Genomic DNA, 7,500 nt, shown 5'->3' with positions numbered 1-7,500 from the left:
ATATATATATATATATATATATATATATAATGTATTAACTGTTACAATCCCAGAGCCACTTACTTGTTGAATCAAGTATAATCCACTTATACCGTAAGTTTCTTCTGCATGAATAGAATATCATTTGAACAGAAACACTCATCAATAAAAAACAACCTCTCGTTGCCTATACAAACTGCGTCTCATGTCTCACACTTATACCACCGAATAATAATAATAATAATAATAATAATAATAATAATATTAATAATAATTGTAAGTCGTCCTGCAAACAATTCTTTCAAGTTTTCTAGCGAACCTCTTTCCAATTAGGCGTCATATTCCGATATTTGCACCTTACTGCTGAATAGCCTCCCTGGCCCTAGCTAATGCCACGCCATGCCCTGCCAATCTTTTCACCACATTATCGTCTTTCTTACTGTTTTCATCCTTTTTCCTTTTTAATATTTTTAGAAGCAGTTTAATCCGTCAGTTTATTCCTACTCTTTTAGAAAAAAATAGTTGCTTTTTCTTTTTAAATCTTAATTTTGGTTTTCATAGATTCTCCTCTTGTTATAGCTTCCTTGGATTTTTCTTCGGTTGTGGTTCCTCTCTCTCTCTCTCTCTCTCTCTCTCTCTCTCTCTCTCTCTCTCTCTCTCTCATATATATATATATATATATATATATATATATATATATATATATATATATATATATATATATATATAGTGTGTGTGTGTGTGTGTGTGGGAACATCAGGGGAAAGAGAGAGGGCAGAAGCTTATTACTTGTTTATTAACATGTCCAATAGCAATAGCAGCCAAATTTTTTTTCGACAGAAGTATTCAATTGTTAAGGGAAAAAAATCGAAATAAATGGGTTGTAACAAATACAAGATAGTTTAATATCTGGAAATGTTACAATTATTGTCAGTCTATAAAGCCAGAGGCTATTACATTGATTTATAACTGTTGATAACAATATTTTGTCTTTATTATTTGGTGTAAGCTTCAAATTGAGATTCTATTAAATTACGTTGTAATACATTGCCATTGAAATCATAATGATTCTTGAAATCTAATTATATTACTTGATCTCTTCTTATTGGCGATACCGTAACGTGGTATCATTGAAGTACAGGGTGGTTTTAGAAGAGGTAGGGGATATATGAATAAGATTTTTACTGTTAGCCAGATATGCGAGAAAAATTTCGCAAAAAGTAAGGAGGTGTATGTTGCGTTTATGGATCTGGAGAAAGCGTACGAGAGATTTGATAGGGAAGCGATTTGGAATGTGATGAGGTTATATGGAGTTGGTGGAAGGTTGTTGCAAGCAGTGAAAAGTTTCTACAAAGGTAGTAAAGCGTGTGTTAGGATAGGAAATAAAGTGAGCGATTGGTTTCCTGTGAGTGGGACTGAGACAGGGATGTGTAATGTCACCATGGTTGTTTAACTTATATGTTGGAGTGGTGAGAGAGGTGAATGCTCGAGTGCTTGGACGAGGATTGAAACTGATAGACGAGAATGATCATGAATGGGAGGTAAATCAGTTGTCATTTGCGGATGATACTGTACTGGTTGCAGACGAGGAAGAGAAACTTGGCCGATTAGTGACAGAATTTGGAAATATATGTGAGAGAAGGAAGTTGAGAGATAATGTGGGTAAGAGTAAGGTTATGAGATGTACAAGAAGGAAGGTTGTGCAAGGTTGAATGTCATATTGAATGGAAAGTCACATGACGTATGTTGTTGCAGTAAATTGTAGAGTGGAAGCAGATGTACGTCAGAGAGTGAATGAAGGATGCAAAGTGTTGGGGGCAGTGAAGGGAGTGGTGAAGAATAGAGGGTTTGGCATGATTTTGAAGAGAGTTCTGTATGAGAAAGCGATTTTACCAGCTGTGATGTATGGATCGGAGTTGTGGGGAATGAAAGTGACGGAGAGACAGAAATTTGATGTGTTTGAGATGAAGTGCCTGAGGAGTATGGCTGGTGTATCTTGAGTAGATAGGGTTAGGAATGAAGTAGTGAGGGTGAGAACGAGTGTAAGAAATGATTTAGCAGCTGTGGATATGAATGGTGGTTTCGCCATGTTGAAAGAATGGAAAATGGCTGTCTCCTAAAGAAGGTGATGAATGCAAGAGTCGATGGGAGAAGTACAAGAGGAAGGCCAAGGTTTGGGTGGATGGATGGAGTGATGAAAGCTCTGGGTGACAGGAGGATAGATATGAGAGAGGCAAGAGAGTGTGTTAGAAATAGGAGTGAATGGCGAGCAATTGTGACGCAGGTCCGTTAGGCCCTGCTGCTTCCTCCGGTCACCGTGGATTACCGCGGAGGTAGCAGCAGTAGTGCATTCAGCGTTATGAAGCTTCATCTGTGGTGGATAACTTGGGAGGGTGGGTTGTGGCACCCTAGCAGTACTAGCCGAACTCGGTTGAGTACCTCGTCAGGCTGGGAGGAGCGTAGAGATGAAAGGGTGCTATTATAGTATGCTATCTACCATCGAATTTCTACTATAGTACGGTATCTACCATAAAGTATGTTATCTACCGTCAATGTTAATCCTCCTGTTTGATGAGGATTATCAAACAGATTACTTACCACAAGTATGTTATCCTCATTGGACTTAAATGATAGTTTAATAATATTTATTGGAAGGACAACATGGATGCATAATTATAAGCAGTTTGTAGGTTACGTTAGGTTGGGTTAGGTTAGGTAGGTTAGGTTAGGTTAGGTTAGGTTAGGTCATCAAGTCGGTAGTGATCCTCCTTATTAGAGGCGGATTAGCAAGTAGACCTTAACCTTAGGGACTGATGGTAGGTATCATACTATAGTCAGAGAGGGGTGGTAGATGGCAAAATCGGCGGTAGATAGCATACTATAATAGCACCGAGGAAAGGTCCCCTTTTTTTCATTTATTTGATGTCGGCTACCCCCCAAAATAGGAAGAAGTGCCTTGGTTATATATATATATATATATATATATATATATAGAGAGAGAGAGAGAGAGAGAGAGAGAGAGAGAGAGAGAGAGAGAGAGAGAGAGAGAGAGAGAGAGAGAGAGAGAGAGATAACAGGGGCGAAAGGTTTTGTGTATTTCCCACTATCACCAATCCGCATTGGGGATCGTGGTGATGAAACCTGCCAAACCCCAGACTTGAATTGACATGCGTGAGGCCTTTGTCCTGCTATTGATTAAAAACGTCTGCATTTGTTGCTGTTGTATGTGTAATACATATATATATATATATATATATATATATATATATATATATATGTATATATATATATATATATATATATATATATATATATATATATATATGTGCGTGTGTGTGTATATATATATATGTTTATATGTGTATATATATGTATATGTATAGTCATTTTTCTCCTAAAGTACATATATTATTTCTTACCAGATGCGTTGATAACATGATAAAATTTACGCTATAATGGAAATTTCTATAGAAGATCAGGTTCATATAGCTACGGGAGGATTTACCAGATTTCCATATCTCGTTGTTTTCACGTATTTGAAACCAAGAGTGTATGCCATTTCTCAAATGACCAAAGCCATGTGGCGGGGGGAAACATCCCATTTGACTACTAATGTTACACGTTGTTGTGAAGTTTTTCTGACCTTGTACCAACATGATCTGTCACTGCTTGGAACCTTAGTCGTTCTTGTAATAGGAGGCGTCTGAATGAATGATTTCAAAATACTCATAATCGCAGAGGCTATATAAGGACATTCGGAAATTCATCATTATGTAATCTTTAAGTTTTGTTCTGCATTTCAGTAGATACTACTCGATTGACTTGATGGTAAAGATGAAGGTGGCCTTATACCGGCACTGGCTCTTTGCCAAAGACGGTCTAATGGTGTAATAAGGTTTGGAATCGATCTAACCAACAGTGATTTAAAATTCACTACGAATTATTTAATAATTTATAGTATGGCTTTTTGTGATCTTGGCAAAAAGAAAAAAAAAATTGAAGTGTAGAATAAAATATATCAGAAATATTTTGCTGATTTAAAAAAAAAAAAGAAAAAAAACAGATATGTGAAATAGGAAGTGGGAGAATGATGGAGACAGGTGGTATTAGGTTTGCCCCGAAATTTGATGCTTGTTTACAACGTTGTTTATGATACTCCCGCGCAGACAGGACCGTGAGGAAAAATATTCATCGGCCAGAGTGAAGGTAAACAATGTTTTTCTCACTTTGACATTTGATTGACGTCTTTACCCCTGCTTGGACGGTCATTCTTAATCACCTGGACCTACCTTGTGTCGGTGACGATGTCTTTGTCGGCGGTCATGGGTCAAGGTCGTTAGGTAAGACCAGGTTAGATTGGACCACTTGATTAGATAATAGTTCATGTTTGTTCGACACATTTGCTTTTATTTCTGTTCATTTATGTTCGACTCGTTTTTTCGTCAATATTTTTGTTCGACATTTATTTCTGTTCATTTTTATTCGACACGTTTTTTCTTCAATATTTTTGTTCTACATTTATATCTGTTCATTTTAATTCGACACATTTTTTCTTCAATAATTTTGTTCGACATTTATTTCTGTTCATTCTTATTCGACACGTTTATTCTTCATTATTTTTGCTCGACTTTTATTTCTGTTCATTTTTGTTTGACACGTTTTTCTCCGTTCATTTTTGTTCGACATTTATTTCTGTTAAATTTTATCCGACACTTGTTTTTTTCTGTTCAATTTTGTTCGACACTTGTTTTTTTCTGTTCAATTTTGTTTGACTCTTTTTTCTCCTATTTTCTTGTGTTAATATTTTTTATGATGGCATTCATATTTTATGTTAAATAGTGTTTAGAGCCTATGGATAATTACGTCTGTGTTGGTTGTCGTGGTCAGAGGTACACACCAACCCTTTTACTCCCTTTTCTCAATCTCACTCACAAACCACCTTTGGGCAAGAATCTGTGCTGGCATAAAAGCAATTTGGTCTAAGTCACCCATCAAGCTAACAAATAGAACGGTTGTGGGTGTCAATAAGTGTTTTATTTCAACTATAATTAATACCGTAATCTAAGTAAAAAAGAAGAAAATATCTCTACTCGATAGTTTGTTTTAGATTTTGCTGACCTTATATCACCACTGTCTATTGTTCCTAAAGTATCCCGTAATTAGCAATAATTAAGTAATAAGTCTCATTTATTTTTTTTCAAAATTTCCCCTGGCTTTTATATCCAAATCTGAGTTTCGTAAATGAACTGGTTTGTCTATGTATGCATGTTTGCTCTCTACGTGTTTATATGTATTCAATTGGTTTTATTTGTCCTATTATAATTTAATTTTCCTCTATTTTTATTTTGATGCCCATACAGTAACACCGATATCACTAAATGTTATATAGCCTGATTTTTATATGCAGTTTCAGGCGATTTTATTTTCAAATTTTACTTAACATAGCCATTGTCTGATTTGCTTTTTTCAATCTTTCATTAAACTCTAATTCTAAAGACCTTGTATCAGAGATTTTTTCTTCCACACATTTTTCCATGAAGGTTTTTCCTTAAATATTGCCAGGAAATGTTTTCAGAACGACTTCAGATAAAATTCACCCAATTTTTATCTTGATATATACTTAATAGACAGAATATATCGAAGCTTTTCCACCGAGTATGAGGCATCAATAAGACCGCAATGAATAGTCAACTTAACCGTAAATCTAGCCGGCAAGTCTTGTAAATGACCAGCGGGGTCTTTGGGCATACATCTCGGATTGGCCCATTACGTATGCCCCAAAATATAGCCTCCATTATCTTAGGTCATTGGAAGGATATCTCCTTCATAGAGCGTTAGTTTGTGTACGAGTCTCATATTTCGCCATTATTGGTGCGTATCAGTGCGTGGATCGAAAGCTAAGTCTAATTTAAGGTGCTTATAAATCCTAGGGAATATTTGTCAGGGTGAGTGATAGGAAGGAAGGAGAGAGAGAGAGAGAGAGAGAGAGAGAGAGAGAGAGAGAGAGAGAGAGAGAGAGAGAGAGAGAGAGAGAGAGAGTTAATATGTCCCTCGTTTGAAGGTCGCTCATGAATGGCAGAGGCAAGGGACAGTGACATTGCCCTAACAAGCAGGACAATGCCCTAGAGACTGACCATATATTATATGATCAGCGCCCAAGCCTCCTTTCCACCCAAGCTAGGACCAGGGAGGGCCAGACAGTGGCTGCTGATGACTCAGCAGATAGACTATAAGCTTCCCCAAACACCCCAACCTTAGCTCACAAGGATGGTAAGGTTGCAGACACTAATGGCACTAACCAGTCTGACCGGGACTCGAACCCTCGACTGGCAAACACCACGCAGAGACGTTACCAATCAGGCCACAACAACCTAATTCACATAATTCGCTTCACCATCTAATTATTATTATTACTATATTTTTTTATTTTTCATTTGAATTATTATTTTCTGTTGGTATAGGGTTTTCACTTTGGAATTTTCATATTCCATTACAATATGGCTGATCGAAAAATCGTTTCTTCTTTTCTTCACTAGTTTATCGACTCTATGAAGGATCCGAGGTAATTGTTAGGAACAAATGAAAGAAGATATTATGGTGTTCCTTTTAGTGATTTCATGACTAAAAAAATTCGTGATTCATTCGTTCTGTGACTCCTATTTCGGGCCTCAATTAAGGAGGCCAGATCGAGTGAATGGATATTTTTGTATTTGCAGTGTCTCCTGAGAAATCAAGAGATAGAAAACTCCATATTGTTTATGCTTTGTACTTCGGTGTTGGGAAAAGATATGTATATTTACATATAGCTTAGGAATTCTTCTAATCCGGAGGCTGATATATGTATTATTTTCGTTGATCAGTCTATCCTTACGAAATATTGTTATTCATTCATTCCACCTTGTTTCGAGTATTGTTCACCTGTGTGGTCTTCAGCTGTTGACTCTCCTCGCAGTTTGTCGAAGAGAAACTTGCTGTCGATCAAAATTCTTATTTCGGAGCTGTATATAAATCTCTGGGACACTCGTTTAGTTATAGGTAGTAGGCTGGCCAGGGCACCAGCTACCCGTTGAGATACTACCACTAGAGAGTTATGGGGTCTTTTGACTGGCCAGACAGTACTACATGGGATCCTTCTCTCTGGTTACGGTTCATTTTCCCTTTGCCTACACACACACACACACACACTGAATAGTCTGGCCTATTCATTACATATTCTCCTCTGTCCTCATACACCTGACAACACTGAGATTACCAAACAATTCTTCTTACTGCACTGTAATTGTTCAGTGGCCACTTTCCTCTCTGTAAGGGTAGAAGAGACTCTTTAGCTGTGGTTAACAGCTCTTCTAGGCGAAGGACACTCAAAAATCAAACCATTGTTCTCTAATCTTGGGTAGTGCCTTAGCCTCTGTACCATGGTCTTCCACAGTCTGGGGTTAGAGTTCTTTTGCTTGAGGGTACACTCGGGCACACTGTTCTATCTTATATCTTATTTCTCTTCCTCTTGTTTTGTTAAAGTTT

The sequence above is a fragment of the Palaemon carinicauda genome, chromosome 9, assembly GCF_036898095.1.
Source record: "Palaemon carinicauda isolate YSFRI2023 chromosome 9, ASM3689809v2, whole genome shotgun sequence".
Lineage (NCBI taxonomy): Eukaryota > Metazoa > Arthropoda > Malacostraca > Decapoda > Palaemonidae > Palaemon > Palaemon carinicauda.
Note: the sequence above shows the minus strand (reverse complement) of the source record.